Source organism: Rattus norvegicus, chromosome 3 (genome assembly GCF_021556685.1).
Source record: "Rattus norvegicus strain SHRSP/BbbUtx chromosome 3, alternate assembly SHRSP_T2T, whole genome shotgun sequence".
In the NCBI taxonomy this organism is placed as follows: Eukaryota; Metazoa; Chordata; class Mammalia; order Rodentia; family Muridae; genus Rattus; species Rattus norvegicus.
The window spans coordinates 8258570-8277735 of NC_141536.1; the positions used below are offsets into that span (position 1 = coordinate 8258570).

Sequence of the window (19166 nt, forward strand, 5' to 3'; positions counted from 1 at the left end):
CCAAGCTGAGCCTTGAGCAGAGTGTGGGACTTGAGGGTAGAAGGGTCCTGTGCCCCTGGAGAAAGCCTAGAAAAAACTAGCCAGTGGGGACCAGCTTCAGATATCCATCTCTAAACCCACGTCTCCGCTGGAAGCCGGTACCAGATGATCCTGTCACTAAGCATGGCCACAGACTAAATGTCCTGCGAGGATATCACATCCACAGAAAGCAAGGCATTGAAACCTGCAGCCCAAAAAGCTTAGCTGTTTGAGGGGAGCTGGGCCTGGCTATCGTGGATGGCAGATACACAAGCGTGACTCAGCTCTCAGACGGACCAGCCACAATAAGGAAAGATGGTCTGACAGCTGCTGGTCTAGGAGGAACCTAGAAGGAACTCAGAAAGCTGCGGAAGTCACATAGCAGGCCACAATTTATGTCACTGTCTCAGAGACAAGTCTACAGAATGGGACCCATCAAGCAATATCAACTTGAGGTGCTGTGGATGGATGGTTGGGTCTGCGGGGGTGTGCCAGCCTGTAAAAGTTCCAGGTGAGTTAATTCACAATAAAGTTGAAAAAAAAAAAAGCAAAACTAAAATTCTTGCCCTGGGTCCACAACTTGGGTGCCAGGTTTATGTGGGCCTGGGGCAGGGCTGTCCCTTCCCTCATGGCCTTTTACAGTACAACGGGAGTGAAGAGGGAGGGTTTCATCTGGCTGCAGTTTGCTCAGCAGGCCGGGCCCCAACTGTGACCCTGCTAGACCTCCTCCCTCCCACAATCTTCCCAGAAGGAAACAGAAGAGCAAACAGCATTTGGACTGTGGCCCAGGAAGCCTGGTGGGGGCTGCCCCACGTCCCACCCCTGCTAACAAGTGGCCTGTGTCCAGCATCAAGGCAGAGACCCTCTGAGTGGTGAGACCCAGGACTGCCCAGACCGTGGGAAGGCTGTGCCCACTGTGAGCTCCATATATAGGGCCTGTCACAGACCCTGAGTATGAGGGCCTTGAAGAGAGACTCAGGAAGGAGACTCATGCAGTCCCCTTTGTGGGTGACATCCAGGCCTCTGACCCCTGTCCAAGAGTGAAGGAATGCTGGGCCAGAGAGGTCTAGGACAGCTAGGCCGTCCATTGCCTGGTGGCCCAGAGAGTTGTCCTTTCTCCAGCCCTCTCTCCTTTCCCACCCAGTACTGGCCTTAGCCACAGTCACACGTCTTCCTGTAGATGACCCCATACTGAGTCCTGGGCCATCAGGATACAGAGGCAGGGGTTCCCAGAAACTGGCATGTTAGTCACCAGTAGCCAAGGTAGCTACCTACTGCCCAGCCCCACTGGCTGACCCTGGGTCCTGTGGGTCACAGAGTGGGTTGCTGTTCATGCAACCCCCTGAACTGACTGTATGTCCCCCAGGACTGACTGTGCACCCCTAGGACTGTCCAATGAGGACAGACCACATGCTCTTAACAGTGACTACATGTCTTCCTGGACTGACCACATGACCCCAGACGTCATGTGTCTTTGAAATGTCAGTATTGATCATTTACCTCACCCCCCTTCCCAGGACAGAGTTCATGCACCCCAAACTGATCACATTATTCTAGGACTAATCATACCCTCATGACTGCCCATGCAGCCTATGTGACACTAGGACTAACTTTCCACTCCCAGGAATGACCATGTGTCTCCAGTACTGAGCACATGTTCCGGAACTGTCCATGTGCCTTTTGTAACCAGCTTCAAGTGGTGTCAGTCAGAAGCCATGACCCAAAGCACTTTAACCTCTGCTTTTATTGTTCCTGTTGGGGTATAGGACACTTAGGTACCCCAAAAGAAGAGGAGTATCTCGGGGTCGGCTGAGAAGTCGCCCTGAGAGATTGCTGGACAGAGTAGGTATAATATATATAGGATGTGTGATATTGGGCCTTTTACAGGGGCTTTCTGGCTTCTCTTGAACCTTCTGTGTCCCAGAAGCCACAGGAAGCTAGGAAAGGCAATTTCTGACTCCCAACAACTACAACTGGGGGTGTGATTGTCAAAGAGACCAGAGGAAAGGATGAAGCTACACAAGTTGAGGCAGGCCCCATGAGCCCAGACCTGGGCATTAGGGGGACATTAACCCATCCATGCCCATCTCCTTAATGGGGTGAGGACAAGGGAGCCAGGCCAGATCTATCACTTGGCTTGGGCTATGGTAACAGAGTCACATAGATTAGCAGCTTAAACAACGTGAACTTAGGGTCTCAAGGTTCCTTATAGCCAGATGTCAGAGGTAGAGGTTGTGACATAGATTGCTCAAGGCCCTGGACTCCATTTCTCATGCCACATATATGAAAAGCGGTCTGAGATCAGAGGGTCACTGTTGAAGAAAGTTTTAATCCCACTCTGGGGTTTCCATCTTGCCAGTATTAGCCTTAAAATACAAAGGCCAACCTGTAGGTCACAGGGCTGGTTCCTCTAAAGATATCCTTCTAAGACTGCAAAGGCCATCTATTCCCTGGTCCCTGGTGTGACCATCCTTCCCGGTGTGTCCTGGTCTCTTCTTGTAAGGAAGACATCTGTCATATTGCCTAGGGATTTCTCTCACACCCCACTTCTTAACACAAGCTCTTTAAAGGCCCTGTCCCCAAAAGCTACATATTGAGGCCCTGGGGGTTGGGGCTTCAACACAAGAATTTCAAGAGGACACTACTCAGCCCCTGAAACCACTGGGGATGAGGCTAATCCTGGGGGACTTCCTCCTCAGTAGGGAGTGCTCTCTTGCAGGATCAGCCTCCTCCCAGTATCTCAGATCTCTCAGCCAGTATACATCATCCAAGGCAAGAGAGAACTGGCCTTTTGTCCCTGATGGAGCTCTCTCGGTTTTCATTATCTAAGGAGACCCATGCTTCCCAGATGCGCCCTCTTCCCTGCGTTCAAGGTCCCAGCTGACCCCAAACACCCCATTTGGTCCCACCATGAAGCCTTTAGCCACTCCCCTCCCGGGAGGCTAGCCATCCTGAATACCTCACCTTAGCTGTGGTATTGTTTCACCTTCCTTCTGGGATCAAGGGCATGCATGAACAGAGTAAGGGAGGCAGCACTGTGACGTCAGTTACTGTTCAGTATGGGGCTTGGGGTAAACTGCCTAACCTCTCTAGGCTGCAAAACCTCATTAGGAGAATAGAACCACTTACCACGCAGGGCTGCTTTGAGCTTGCCCTGGGCTGGGTCAGACTAGATAAACAAGCATCCCTTTGCACCTAGGACGTTCTCAGGAGCTGTTCCTCTGGGCTATCAGAACAGAGGGACCCGGAGGGTCCCAGAGCAAGCTCCTCACTGACCAGAGGGTCTGTTGGCAGCTACACCCTGTCCCCATAGCAAGGACATTTCTCTCCAGCTACCCCGCCAGACTCCATCTCCTCTTCTAACTCTGAGAGACCATCTAGATTAACCTAAAGGCCTCTCGAGGCCTTTTCTGTCTCCTAAGAAGCTGGGCAACTCTACCAGCTATTCTGAGGGCCATAGCGGCTCTTACAAGCATGCTTCCATATGCCCCACCTCTGTGCTCTCAGCAGGGGAATGGGGGCCACAGGATGCAGAGGATTTTGCTGTCTCTGGCCACGAAAAACCTTCCTCACATCTTTCTGAAGCCTTTGGGAGCCATACATTCCAGAGCCTTCTCCCAGAGCCCCCACCCTTTCTGTGTTCTCCCCATTTCGGACCCAGAGCCCATGCCTCATCAGCTCACCACCACCGTAAGGCACTTCCCTCCCTCTAAAGGCTTCCCACAGTAGTGTGCAGCTGTCCACACAGCCTGCAGAGCCACCTGGGAGCACTTTCTACTGATCTCACCCCTCCAACCTGCCTTCCCAGGCCCTGAGCTGTGGGATCAAGCTAGGGGTTGGACAGAACTTCCTGCATGGCTTGAATGCTGTCTTGTCTGGAGAACACATCAGCTTCCTGTGTTTGGGTTTTAAGAGGGGGACAAAGAGGGTACCATGAGGAGCCCCTCAGGACTACAAAGGACATAGGGGAACCATGTGGGTTTGTGAGAAAGGACCAGTGGGGTCTGTGCTCTCGGTGTGAGGAACCCAGCAGGATGCCAGGTCTGGGGCTGATGCCCAGGCTGTATTCGAGACACACATTGGTGGATGGAGTGGCAACAGCCCACTGGTTTGGGGGGGTCTTGCCAAATACCTGCTGCGTGGATGTTCTGTGTCTCTGCTGCAAGGCCCATGTAGGATCAGCTCAGGCCTGCACGCTACAGGGGATGGGGCTGACTGTGACAGAAGACCTGGTGAAGGCGGCTGTGTCTCAGTGTTCAGGGAGGGATGTGCAGTAAGGGAGTACTGGAGGAGGCTTAGACCATCCTCGAGGGAACTTCTTACTCTCTGGGCCTGAGTCTAATTTGTGAGTTGCCTGGCAGCTTGCATGGGGGTTTCTCGATCTCGGCATAATCAGGAGGAGGACAGAGCTGCTCTCAGACTCTTCCTAGGGACTCCCTGCACTCAGAGGCTGAGCCAGGACACCTTCTGACAGGTGCAAGGAGTCAGGCCACAGCTGTGTATAGAACCTGCGTTTCGGGGGCAATTAACTCCCCAGCAGCCGAAACCTGGAGGAAGATGAACCAGCTTCTGCCCAGGCCTGCTCAGGCCCAGCCCAGCATCAACAGGGCAGCCCCACCCGCTTGCTGGAGGCCACAGGTGACTAGAAATGGGGTGGTTTGCAGGGCTGGGTGATGCTGGGGGTTTGTGAGGAAGAGAGTTGAAGCTGAGTGGGGGATCACTTTCTCATGGAAAAGATGATCAAACAACAAGTCCTGAAATAAAAAATGGAAAAAAGCTGTCAGGCTCCGGCCTGCAATCAAGGCAACTTGTTAGATTCTGTGAGACCTGTCTAGAAGGCCTGAGACTCAGGCCGCCGGGCAACAGGGATGTCCTGTTTTTCTTTTGTTCCCTCTACATTTGCCAGCTTCCCCACATCAACAGAACCTGCGGCTTGTAAGCCTTTGGCTAAGCCAGTTCTGCGTGCTGCAGGCCGTACCTGTCTCCAGACTTGGCTTGGGTGACAGGTGTAGGTATGCTGGCGCCCACACAGTTTCTTTGCCTCCTGCACATCCTCTGAAGTACACAGGTGGCCCTGAGGCCACCTCCCAGAAGAGAACACTCAGCAGAATGGGCCCTTGTGGACAGGACAGGACTGTGATTGACCCATCCTGGTGGATACCCACTATTTGGTAACTGGGCCATACATGGACTCACTTCATGTCCTGTTTCTTCTCTCTGGGAAGAAATTACCTAACAGAACAGAACAGAATAAAACCCACAAAAACTAAGGAAAGAAAGAAAGAAAGAAAGAAAGAAAGGAAGGAAGGAAGGAAGGAAGGAAGGAAGAAAGGAAGGAAGAAAGGAAGAAAGAAAGAAAAACAGACCAAAGCAGGCTAGTCCTCTGTTTCGGCCAGCATGAGGGAGGCCCCACTCAAGTCTCTGTGGGTGGCATTGGGTTCAGGCCCTGAGTTATGTCCTAACCTCCATGTCTACTGGGATAGGCAGCTGGACACAGGCTCTGGACACAGGGACCATGGCCATAGCATGAGGCAAGAACAAAGGTTCTGGGCTCTGCCAGACTGTCCTAGCTCTCTCCAGCTCCACTGTCTTAGAGCAGACAGATCTGTGTGGTTTAGAGGTGTCAGTGCCAGGACAGAAAACAGCTCTCTAGGTAGAGAGCAGACACTCAGTTAGAAGATGTGTTAATCAGATGAGGCAATCAACAATCTTACAGAGTGCCAAGTGTGTACAGAATTCAAGAAGTACCTGTCACCTGAGGAGACAAACGCCTCTGAGGGGAGGGCTGTCATCCAGAAGGCCTTCCTGGAGGGAGAAGACTATTTCCAGAGTTTTCAGAGGCTAAGCAGTCCTCTGTGTGATGGGAGTTGGTCCTATCTGCCCTGGCCGTTTCTGGTGAGGACAGATGAACCTGTGGGCAAGGCTCCAGGCTCCTTCCCAGTTTGTGCTTCTGTCTCTGTGTTTTGGGACAGGTCTGAGAAACACTGTGCTTTGGAGTTCACTGGGGAGCCAGGCAATCTGGGGGGGCCGAACCCATCTCACAAAGCCTGTGGCTCCAGTGATTTACTAAGCACATGGGCTCTCTGGATGGGCAGGATCGTAGCAACTGGGCCTCTGCTTGCCCTTGGCTAAGGCCTCAGCAGAGCAAAGAGGAAGCAGGCACAAGTTCTGGTGAAAGAGGGATGTTTGTGTAGCTGACCCATGAACTTGTGCAATGGATGTGGGGCCCGGAAAGCCTGCTGTCTGTGGCTGCACGCGAGGGGCAGCTGTGGGTCATCAGGAGTAGCCCAGGGTGTCTCCACCAAGCCATAGCAGGGTTATAACCCCCCGGCTGGGCTTCTACCCTGCAGGCTGAACCAGGCAGGGGATCCTACCCCACAGGCTTGCCAGTCCTCAGCTCTGCACCCACCCTTGATGTGGCTCCTGTGCCACCTACTCTAGAGCCTGGGGGACAAGACCACACTCCTCACCATATATGCAAACACTGTCTTCCCGCCAGACCTGGCTGAGTCCTTGATGTCTCTCAGAACAAAGCTGGAGGCCTGGCCCTTGGGTCAGAGCCAAACTCTGGTCTGAATGATGGTCTGTCTAAACTCTGCTCTCAGAAGTCCCTGTGGGAACTGAAGCAGGTCCTTTGGGTGAGCACTGGGGCAGCACCCTGGGTAGACTAAGTAGAAAAGGTGTCAGGTAAGACCCAGGGCTAGGCTGTGAGTGAAGAGCCGTAGTACCCCAGAGAGCCTGGAGCAAGGACAAGCACTGTAGTCACTGAGTTTGGCATCTACCCTGACTAGCAAGAGAGGCTGGGAAGGAGCTACCCCCTGCCTCTGTGCCTATGGGAGGGTCGGGATTGTGTTGAACAGAGCAACAGCAACAATTAACATAAGATGTTTTGGGGGAGCCCTTCTCATCCTCCACAGAGAGGTTCCAGAGGGCAGGTAGGTGCCCAAGTGCCCAGTTGCCTCCAGGGGTAGCAGTGTTCTGAGGGACAACCCTGAAAGTGCAGGGGAGGGAAGGGGACAGGGTCGTTGATTACTGTGGCGTCCCTGATTAAGTATAGAACAGAGCCAGGGCTCCACCCTGGCCACCACTATCAGGGCCTGTGTGCATGACCTCAGCAAGCCAGGCTGGCATGGGGAGGAGCGTGGGTCCCCTGTCCTCCGGGCGGCATTATCTGGAGCTGCCTTGCCCTGCCAGAGATAATTGTTTATAGCTGGAGCAGATGGTGGGAACTTGTCACAGGGCCAAGGAGGGAGATCTCACAAACATGGTCAGGGGCTGTGGCCCTGGCCAGGGAATCTCAGAAGTCTACAGGGGCTGATTCGGCCATAGTGGCTCTTCGAGGGAAACCGAGGCGAGGAAAGGGAGGTGACATGCCCTGCGGTTGCAGGTACGTGCAGTTACATGGACTACACGCAGTTACATGGACTACACTGGGCCCTCCTCCTCTCATCATGTGGTCACACCACTGCAGGCCCTGCTAGGTGCTCTCTGGAAAGGGGGACATGGTTGGAGGGACAGCCAGCCAGTTTCCAAGAGCTTGCCTGCCATGTTCCAGGCCATACCCCCCCACCAGGCTCTTTGCAGACCAGGCATAGGATTCATGACTGGAGACCAGGAAAGAGACCTGCTTACCTCAACATTACTGAAGGGACACCAGCAAAGGCTTCCTAGGAGCAGACAAGGAGTTGACTCTCCATGTGGGGGGTCTCAGAGAACCTGGGGCTCTTTGGGATCCCATAGAGCCCCTCATCCTACACGGAGCCTTTCAGTCACCCCCACCCTCCTCGGTCCCACCCAGTGCCCGCAGCCAGCCTTCTTGCTCCTCTTGCAACATCATATGAAGGCTGTGGCGGAAACCCTCGTCACTTTCAGGCCCCAACCTGCTGCCTGCCTCGGGCTCCCAGGCTCTCTCCCACGGGGGAGGGGGTATCAGCCCAGAGACCCTGTGGAGACATGTCCCTGAGCTGCAGGTCCCTGAGAGAGTGGTGGTGGGCACTGCTTGTCTCTGTTGCCTGGGAAATAATGCCCTATGCCCAGACCCCAAACAACCAGGGCCTCACAATAATCACTGGGTCCTGCTGCCTTGGTCTCTGCATAGTCAAAGGGTCCTCTGCCCAAAGCCCCCATCAGATGCCTGGGGATGCCACTTCTCAGCCTGGTCCACTTTGGGGAAATGCGTGTGAGCGAGGGACACACTGAGATCGGCTCCTCTTCCTGGTCCCCAGTTGCACCCTATGCCCTCGGGAGGGGGTAGCGTCCTATTTCTCAGAGACCCTGGGTGCCTAGCGGAGTTTTGCCCAGGCATGTCTGGAAATTGAGAAGTCTCTTTGGAGTATGGACCAAGCTAGAGAGAAAGGCAGTTTGGGATAGACACACGGGTGGGGGGCCTGGGACCTACATGTAGCCAAGACCCAAGCAGCCCCTTCCTTGCTGGCTTCTCCTGGCTGCAGGCAGGTGGGTGGTGGCCCCATGCCCTGGACTTCCTGTTCACATCGCAGGCTGCCGCAGGTGGGGCCAGTGACAGGGTTTTCCTTCCTCTGGGCAGATGAAGCAGAGGTAGTAAGTTGGGGATAAACAAGGAAGGTACTCTCCCTGCTGGGGCACTGCTAGAGGGGGGGCGGGGTGCGTGGTATAAGGGACTGACTTTAGACAGAGGCTCCCGGAGGGAGCAGCCTCCTCTCTGTGCCAAGGAAATACTTCTTTGGCCTTTCTGGATGCGCCTAGCAAAGCTCTCCTTGCCATGATGCAAGCTGTGCACTGCTCACCGGACTCAGCACTGCAGCAGCCAGGCCTACCCCAAGGCTCTTTCAACGGTGCACATTGGAACTCAGACTAGTGTGGTACCCTATTACCCACCTACACTTCTTCCTCAGCTCCCTGGTCTCCTCTTTCCTTGGTTTCTTCCTTGCCCCACCAGTGTTTGATCATGGTACAGGCCCTGTCTGACCTCTCTATTGCACTCACTGTTCTGAGGGCTTTCCTACAGCTACTAGGGGGCTGAGAAAAGCCTCTCCAGGGGCCTCCGCCCTCAGTGTCCAGGACACAGACCCAGGGAAGCTTGGTGACAGTGGGGAAGGGCTCAGAACAGAGATGGGCGAACAAAGGGTGGCACCAAACAGCCCAGGGTGGGCCCTGGTCAGGGCCGGGCACAGTCTCAGGTGCCCATCCACACCTACCTGCCCCTTCCTGCCTTGTAGGGCACCCAGCCTGGACCTTCATGGCCAAAGCTCCCTTCCTCGGCTCCTCAGGATGTATCTTTTCAGATATAAACAGAGCATAACTCTGTGGTCCAGGGCATGTCCACCTCTTCCAAGGGCCCCCTGCCTTTGACTCGACCTCTTCATGTCCTGGAACCTGGACAGGCTCTGAAACCACACCAGGGTGTCCTGGGCAAGCTATTTATTAATGCCAAGGTCAGTGCCTGAAGACCACTATTTAGCTTCTCTAGTGGTAAGTTACGGATGATGCCTCTCAGGGCAGCTGCTGTATCAAGCAGGGCACATGCCCGGGCAATGCTCGATGCAACTAGATGCTAGGGATGGATCCCCTGGTCCCTAGAGCTCTCTCTCTCCCATCCCCAGGGAGCCCCTCTTACTGTCTCTCCATTACCGAGTGGCTCCTAAGGGACCAGGGATCACCCAATCAGTGTGCCAAGCCCTGAGTGTCTCTAGTGTAGTGGTTCTTTACCTCCATCCCTGAGCCGTCACGGCGGCCCCAGAGGACTCTAGATGTAGCTCTCCATCCTCATACTAGGGGACAATAGCCTTGGGAGTATCTAGATTCCATAATTCTGATTTCCACAACCCTGGCCAGGCACCAGTGTCCTTTGCCGATCATGTGGTCAAAGTTCCCAGTTCTATCTACCTCCTGGCAGAAGCAATTACTGAGCACCAGCTGTGTACTGTACAATGGCGATGTGGGCAGAGCCAATGGGGTAGATAGGCTTGCGTCCTGGTCAACTTGGGGGTATAGAGGGAGGGTTCCTCCCTAGCCCCAGTAGTGACCTGGACAACCAGCCAGGGAGCAGCTGGGGCTGGACAGCTTTGTGGCTTCCTGAGGGGGCACTCGCTGGTGCTCACACCTGGCCACCTGCCACTCTTCCCTCCTCTGCTCAGCATGTTCTCACGCTCAGAGCTGGCACAGAGACCAGGCCACGCTGAGACTTGTTGTCTTGGTCTTTGGAAGGTAGGAGAGGCTCTCCTCTGGGCCCGGGGGGCAGGAGCTGCGGCAAGTCTGGACATGGCAGGAATAGAGAAGTTGTAACACGGGCCAAACAGCTCTAGGAGGCCCCTGAGAAACATACCTCCCAGACCCCAAGCCAGCTAGGGCATAAGCGCCTGTCTGTCCTCCCTGAAGCTAGTCTAGAGGCCTGGACCAGCCAGGGTCCTGGCCTTCTCTGGTCCTATCCCCACCTCTTGAAGCTGGGGTGAGAAAGCTGGTTGGGACATGCTTACGCAGCCTTGCTCAGCCGTGTTCTTTATCCACCACAGACAGTGGCACCCTCATCGCAGGCCCCGGTGAGACTCCTTGGAGAGAAACACAGTGATGGGAATGGCTACTTGGGTGCACAGATCTTGTCTCCCCACCAGGTGGTCATCTCTTTAGGTCCTGTCACTAACAGACTGGTAGTTTCTACCTCACTGATCTTATCTAATATTGGATTCAGTCCCTGGATGTGTCTAGCTACACTGGTGGATTTCCTTGGCCCCAAGGAGAGCAAGAACTACCTTGCTGCCCGGCAATGGCTCTGCCCTCTGATAGTTAGCTGCATACCTCTGGTAACAGACCCGAGGGGAGTGAAAATCCCTAGAGTCAGGCTAGGCCTCTGACCCCTGAATCTTCTCTCTATCCCACTAAGCCTTGGGATGGGCCTGTAGTTTTAAGGACGTACTCCTCTCTGGGAGTCCCCAGGCTAACGAAGTCCCTCCAGTGACAAATGGAACTCCTGCACATCCCCCACCTGTCAGAGCTGCCCCAGCAGAGGGCCCTTGGATAGATTCCATGCTAGCTGCCACCTATCCTCACTCTGTTATCACTTTGGGAAACTGAGGCCCAAGGAAGCACAAGTCCATACTCAACCTCAGGAATTGCTACTTCGCTTGGGGGAAATAACTTGGTCTTTTAGTTCTGGGGAGCAGACCTCCCAAATTCTCCATCTTCTAATCCTTGCTAGGGCAGGAGGATGATGGACCCATGAGCAGGGGTTTTTCTGCAGGAGCCTCCTGTGGTGGCAGAGGCAACACCTAGGAGGGTAAGACGCAGGCCCCCTAGACGGCAGCCCCCAACACTCCCCACCCACTGGCACCTTCCCAGGCAAGCGTGGGAATGTGGCTGGCAGGAACAGGCCTCTCCCCCGGGAATCAGCACCTGGGTGCTGGCCAAGAACACTCTGATCTGAAGAGGAAGCACAGCTCCGTTGCCCAACACGACCCAAGACCACTGGAAAGTGAGGAAGCCTTGGGTAGATGCACACTGTCCAGGCCGAGCCTTGGGACGATCCCCAATTCCTGTTATAGTCAGAGCCTGGATTCCAGTCACAGTGTGAACCCTGATTCGAGACACGGATGGAGGCTTTGCAGAGGCACAGACTGCCCTGGTCATGAGTAGCCCTCCTGACCGCTGATCCCAGATACAGATTAACTTAGGCGATTCATGCACTAGTCTTGATGCTATCTGCCTAACAGTTTTTGACCCCAGCCACAGACACATACATAATTTCAGATACAAGTTTGTCTTTGGTCCTCGTCACAGCCTGAGCCCCTCAACAACATCCAAGGCGAGCCCTGATTCTAACCCAAGCAGAGCCCTAATCAAAGCCATAGACCCGTCTCTGATCCTATCTACAAACTGAGCTGTGGTCCTGTGGAATCCTGATCCCAGCCACACACTGACATAGCACTGACTAAACCTTGATCCCTGCCACACACTAAGCTCTGACACAAGCACAGAATAAAAGACTGACCAGGACCACAACCTGAGCGTGGCTCCTGACTTTAAACTGATCCGGACTCCAAGGTGAGCTGGCTTTCTCTTTGCAGGTTCCCAGCTCTAGCTGTGCCTGTCTCAGCCCTGTGTCCCTCATTCCCTAGACTGAAGACCCTGTGGGTTAGTTGCCTTAGGGGAGGCGAGGTGAGCAGCGGAACACAGAAGGTAACACCCCGTCCCCACTGGGCTCTGAAACTTTCCTGTGTTCATTTTCAAAGTAAATTGGGGCAGCTAGTGCAGGGTTAAGGACAGAACCCAGCTGTAGACCTGCAGAAAGGCTGAGGAGCTGGGGGATAGGGGAGGGGAAGAGGAGAGGGGGCTCCCGGGTCTTCTGAATACTTGCTGTATCATAGCCTTTCTAAGCTAGCTCCAAGGAGTGAACAGGATTCACTGGGCTTTGCCCAGGCTAGTCCACCCTGTGCCCAAGTACGTACAGCTGTGGATGGTGTGCTGAGCTCTGACTAGGTCAGTTACACGCTAGGAGCAGACCTCAGTTTGACAGGTCCAGACATGTGAGGCAGGTGCCTGGGTGGGGTGCTTTTCAGATGGGGGTGGTCAGAAGAAACAGAGACAGCAGAGGGAAGGGACATTATAGGGACTCAGCCAACAGACAACACCAGCTCCCCCATGCCTGTCCAGCTCCCCACGCCTGCCCAAGTCCCATGCTGATAATCTTGTACTTAGGGAGGAAGCTGCTTGTCAGAGATGAACTACTCCTCTAATCTCTGCACCTTATCTGCCTCCTATTTGCCCCTATCTGCCTCCTATTTGCCCAGTGAGAGTTTAAACATTAGGTCTGGAGGTCAACGGAGTGGGGAGGGATGGCTGATGTTTGCCCAGCTACTTTCAGCCATGTTATAAATAGCCTGGAGCTTCTTGGCTGTGGGTGGTTGCAGGGTCCTCCACAGGCACCGCCTAGCACTTGGGCACCAGATGCCAGGTGGCAAGCCTGAGGTATTGACATTCCCCAGCTCTGTGTTTGGCTTCCGATAGAGTCACCGACAATGGCAGGGTTGGAAGAGCCTTTTCTCATAGGGAAGCCCCCTGCTCCCTAAGGCTACTCCCTGAGGTTGTCTGGAGCCACACCTGCACCGTGGGAAAGCCCCAAGGTTGTGTTGTTCTACGGAGAGCCTCAGGGGGTCCAGGGCTGGGCTAAGCCTCAGACATAGGCTCTGGCTCTCACTCTACAACAGACAACTGGTTAGACTTGGGGAGTGGCAGGAAGTAGAGCCCTGCCCTGGGTCAGAGCCCTTCCATGGAATGCCAGACTCTGCCCGAATGAGAAACCTGCCGCTGATGTATCCAGAAGGTGTCACTGACAAGAGCATCATGTAACTAAGGAGCCTCAGTTTTCTGGCTATAAAATGAGATGCTTAAAGCACACCTTTAACCCCGAGGCAGAAACAGGTAGATCTCTGTAAATTCAAGGACAGTTCAGTCTACATAGTGAGCTCCTGAGCAACCAGAGTTACACAGTGAGAACGTGTCTTGAAAGAACAACAAAACAAAACAAAACAAAACAAACAAACAAACAAACAAGTTAGGAAAAAATGGTTTGGTGGATACAGTATTTGCTGAGCAAGAATGGGAAGCCAAATTTGGATTGCCAGCAACAGGCAAAAAGTTGTAAATGTTGGGGCCCATCAGTAATCCCAATACTAGGGACAAAGACAGGCAGATCCCAGGGCTCTGCTGGCTGATTAGCCTAGCCAAAATGGTGAGTTCCAGGTTTGGTGAGAGACTCTGTCTCAAAACATAAGGTATAGAGCAATAGAGAAAGACACCTAATGTTGACCTCTGACCCTCATGTATACATATATGAGTGAGCACCACCATGCATACATATATATACATATATGTATATATATGTATGTATATATATAGTATACACACACACACACACACAAACACACACACACACACACACACACACACACACACACACAGGTTTGCTCATGGTGTCTCATCCCAGCCTTGTGGAAGAAGACAAACACACTGTCAAATTGTCAGCAACTCTCAACTATATGTTCTGTAGAGCTCTGGGCCACCCCACAGGCCACAAGCCAAGAGAGCATGTTGGGGAGCCAAGTGGGTTTGCTGTCATTGAGGGCCTCAGGGGGACAGTCAGACCTGCAGGTGCCATGTCCATGTATGCCTGGCCCTACTCTCAGTCCAGCAGGATATCCATCCTAGAGAGTGACATCATGACAGTCAGGCTAAGGTGAGAGAGCCCTGGGGCTGGTGAGTGTGGTACACAAGGTCATCCTCCCTTTCCACCACAGAAAATCCCAGCACTCAGGAGGCAGAGGCAGGCAGATCTCTGTAAATTGGAGGCCAGCCTGATCTACAGAATAAGTTCTCAGGACAGTCAATGCTTTACAGAGAAACCCTGTCTAAAAAGTCAAGACCAAAACCAACCAACTAACCAAACCAGAACAAAGCAAACCAACAAAGCTCTGTGTCCCATCTACTGGGAGAATGAAGACTATTCTGAGCACTAGACTGTTGACATCTCAGACAGTGTCGACGTCACTCTGAAGGGGTGCACAGTCACTATGAAGGACCCCAGAGGAACCCTCGGGAGGGACTTCAATCACGTCAATGTAGAGCTGAGTCTCCCTGGAAAGAAAAAGAAGAGGCTCGTGTTGACAGATGGTGGGGTAACAGAAAGGACTGGCCACTGTCAGAACCATCTGCAGTCATGTTCAGAACGTGATCAAAGGTTTTATGCTGGGCTTCCGTTACAAGATGACGTCTGTGGATGTTCCCTTCCCCACCAACACCCTTATTTGGGATAGTGGAATGGGTCTTTGGTTGAAATCTGAAATTTCTTGGGTGAAAAAAATACATCTGCAGAGCCTGGATGAAGGGTGTTGCTTGCTCTTTTTCTCAACCTCAGAAGGATGAATTCATCCTTGAAGGAAATGATATTGAACTTGTTTCAAAGCCAGCGGCTCTGATTCTTCAAGTCGTAACAGTTAAAAACAAGGACGTCAGAAAGTGTTTGGATGGCATCTATGTCTGAAGAGGGCCCAGAGTGACGAGTGGAACCTAAGCTCTGGAAACAAGATCCCGATTATGAGTATGATTTGCGGTGTCTTTTGGCATGATAAATGACATACTTGAAAAAAGAAGAAGGGGGTTGGAGGGATGGCTCAGCGGTTAAGAGCACCGACTGCTCTTCCAGAGGTCCTGAGTTCAATTCCCAGCACCCACATGGTGGCTCACAACCATCTGTGAAGAGATCCGATGCCCTCTTCTGGTGTGTCTGAAGACAGCTACAGTGTACTCATATATAATAAATGAATAAATCTTTAAAAAAAAAGAAAGAAAAAAGAAGGAAAGAAGACAGAAAGGGAAAAGAAAGTCAAACTAGCAAAAGCAACGCTATTAATACTACAAGTAAAACATTTTCTTACCCCCAAAGGTTACTTTTCTACCTTGTTTTAAAGGAAGTTAAGATAATCCATGTGATGCTATCAGAGGTACCCTGCCCCTGATATTGTTAGTGACATTCTGCTACACGTGCAGACAGGAGCCTGGCATAACTGTCATCAGAGAGGCTTCACCCAGCACCTGATGGGAACAGATGCAGAGACCCACAGCCAGACGTTAGGTAGAGATTAGGGAATCCTGTGGAAGATGGAGAGGAAAGAATGAGGGGACAGAGGGGTCAAGGACACCACAAGAAAACCTAGAGAATCAACTGACCAGGGCTCGCAGGAGGAGCCTGCATGGGACTGAACTAGGCCCTCTGCAAATGTGTAACAGTTGTGGATCTTGGTCTTCATGTGCTTCTAACAGTGGGCTTAGGGGCTGTCTCTGCTTCTATTGCCTGCCTTTGGGACCCTTTCCCCCTACTGTGCTGCCTCATGTAGACTAAATAGGAGAGGATGCTCCTAGTCTTACTGCAACTGGATATACCAGGGCTGTTTGGTAACCATGGGAGGCCTCCCTTTTTCTGAAGAAAAATGGGAGGAAGAGTGGATAGGGGTAGTGGAGAGGACTGGAAGGAGAGGGGGGAGGGAAGCTTCAGTAGGATGTAAATTTAATTAAAAAGATAATTCATGTGCTATGCATGTCCATTGGGTCATGTGACCTAGGTCTGGCTGGGCAGGTTGGATGTCAGAGAGCAGAGAGGTCTGTCAGGATATAAGGGTAGGAGATTGAAGGTAATCTGAATAGCAGAGGACAGAGGGGCCCAGTGGCCCTGGACAGTGGAGCCTAAGCCCAGGGTCTGTTCTGAACTTCAGAGCAGGTCAGACTGGACTAGGAGGGTGGGGATCAACATAACGGAGTAAGAGGTGAGGACATAGTGATGAACTGAGGCCACAGCCTGGGGCCTCAGGGAAAGGCTGCTGGGGTGTAGAAGGCTGTGTGTGCCTGGTCCCAGGCTTCCACAGGCTCACTGAGCAGAAAAGGCCACTAGATAGACCAAGAGGACAGACCTCAGTCTGCAAAGACAGCCCTGGAGAGCTTCCTTAAAATCCAAGGGGGGAGGCATGGGCTGAGGGAAAGTGTCTTCACCAGTGTCTCAAGCTGGGGTCCGGGTACCTGCACAGACAAAGCCCTGTGCACGTTTCTCCTCCCCTGGCCACCTGGGGCTGTTTGCCCAGCAACCACACAGGTCAGCCTCAAGTTATCCCTCTCTTTCACTTGTGAATAACAGCTCTTCACATCCCCAGGGAGATGTGGCCACCAGTGACATCTGCTTTCTCCTGTTCCCACAGTCCTTGCCCTCCACAATCTGTCTTGGCACCCAATTGGGGCTTGCCATACTTGCGAAGGCTCTCGGGGACACTGAGGCATGCCACCAGGCTGCGGCCTCAGGGCTGTGGACCTGCCTGCAGTCCTGTGAATGCCAGGTGAGCAGCTCGAAGCCTGCAGCCAGACACCCTGAAGTTGGAACTGCTTCTCAGAAGAGGAAACCCAGACACCACAAATCTCTGGACAAAGCCTGTAGCTCTGTCCTCCCCAGCCTTTGTATCTGAGTGCAGAGTGCAGAGCCCTAAGCTGCCTTCCAGTGCCGTAAGTGTGGACACAGCGCCGTGCCTCTGCGTAACAGAACTCTGCACGTGCAAGCTCAGGTGTGGCTTGTTTGGGACTCTGGAGACTGGGGTCCTCCCTGGACATCGCACCCACTGCCTGTTCTGCACCCTGGTTTCTCTGACAGCACAGTTACCTGTTGCTCTGGGCCAGCTGGGAGCCAGACTTGGCTGTAGCCAGTGCCAGGGATGGAGCTGAGCAGAGGCGGTAAGGCGGAACAGGGATGGGCTGTGATGGGACCTTGGCAGCGTCCCAGCCCACTCTTCTGGGCACACAAAGGCCTGCTGACCATATGCTGCTGCTCTGATTTGTTGGGGCGAGGGCTAGAAGCGGCTGACACACTCCACCCTACCCACCTTGGCACAATGGGACACCCTGCAGGCAGGCTGTGCATGTCCTTGTGCCCCATTAGCCTCTCAGAGACCCCCCTCAGCTGGGCTATAAGCATCCCAGCTGCCGCAAGCCAAAGGAGTTACAACTCAGCCGCCTGCTTTGCTGCCTGAGCATGAGGTACCCTGTGAGGGGCTAACCAGGGGATGTCAGTAAATGGAACCTGAGAGCAACATCAGCTCCGGAGGCAGCAAAGGGAGGGTGGCTCTCTGCTGGCCTCGGGAGCTCCAACACACATCCTTGTCTGCCTTGCCAAAGGCTTCTCCATTCCACAGTAGCACTGGTGTGGACCCACCTGTGGCCCTGTGCTGACTTCCAGTCAGGACCGTCAAGTTTGTCAGCTCTTGAGGTCTGTGTCTCTGAAAATGGGGAGCTCCCCTCTGAGGGAAGGCTGGAGAAGAGGCCTGGACTACAGCCTTCCTTCCCTTCCCTTCCCTTCCCTTCCCTTCCCTTCCCTTCCCTTCCCTTCCCTTCCCTTCCCTTCCCTTCCCTCCCTCCCTCCCTCCCTCCCTCCCTCCTTCCTTCCTTCCTTCCTTCCTTCCTTCCTTCCTTCCTTCCTTCCTTCGTTCTCCCCACCACCATCATGTCTTCTCCCATCCTGCACAAACCTTCCTCGTGCCCCTTGGTAGGCCATGAGGATACTGAAGGGCTTCCAGAGGCTTGGATATTGATGGACATTGGGTCTAGGCTGGGAAAGAAGCTGAGGAAGGTACAAAATATGGGGACCTGGGAGAGAGTGGGATCATACACACCTGTGTACACAGTTCATGTCCATGACTGTTTCTAAAGCCACATTGTCCCCTTGTGGTCGCCTGTGGTTCTGCATCATCTGGGTTCTCTCCCAGACCAGAAATGAGAAATACAAGGTGCTGAGAGCAGGCTGCCAAGGATGCTGCTGGCCACTTGGGGCCTACAGGGCCCCAGGAAGGAAGGAGCTGGGGAGCCCCTTGCTCTAAAACATTGTGGTTTGGACTCAGAGCCAGGGTTTCTGGCCTGGAAACCTTCACTTCCCTCATACACCCCAGTGTTGGAAAGAAGAGGACTCAGGACCTCTCCAGAGAAGGGCCAGGGCCAACAGAGGTAGGTTAGGACCTGCTCTTCCCCGTGATCCAGGCCTGTGTGAAGGTATGGCAGGGCTGCCACCTCCAAGGGTTGTAGATGAAGAGATTAAATACCAATAAAGCAGAAGAAAAATGAGTGGATAGAATTGAAATTAAGGGGCTGGAGAGATGGGTCAGTGGTTTAGAGCACTGACTGCTCTTCCAGAGGTCCTGAGTTCAAATCCCAGCAACCACATGATGGCTCACAACCATCTGTAATGAGATCTGATGCCCTCTTCTGGTGTGTCTGAAGACAGCTACAGTGTACTCATATAAATAAGAGGTAATAAAACATTTTTTAAATAAACAAGTCTTTTAAAAATGAATAAATAAATAAAATGGGCCAACCAAAAAGTCAGTGTAATGCGGTTAAATCTGGAAAGACTTATAAAAAGGTAGCTCTCCAAGGAAAAGACATACTCCACCAAAGTCAGGATCCAAAGACGAAGCGTTGCCTCACACTCAGCAGACACTGGGAAAACAATATTTCAGTCAGGAGCCACTGCGTGATCAGCACTGAGGAGGAAAAGACCAGAGGAGAGCTCATGGTTAGCCCAGGGAACATCGTGGGATGGGGAAGAAAGCGGAGACAGGAAAAATAATGTATCAGAGTTATAAAACACCTGA

General features: G+C 53.1%; 1 long non-coding RNA gene across 1 annotated transcript; it reads left to right on the plus strand.

The window, feature by feature from the left end:
• Positions 1 to 7134: 7134 nt before the first annotated feature.
• On the plus strand, positions 7135 to 18888 carry LOC120101512 (uncharacterized). The gene is made up of 3 exons (XR_015684204.1): positions 7135 to 7405; positions 12057 to 12168; positions 16734 to 18888. It is a non-coding gene; the product is annotated as an uncharacterized LOC120101512 (long non-coding RNA).
• Positions 18889 to 19166: the final 278 nt, after the last annotated feature.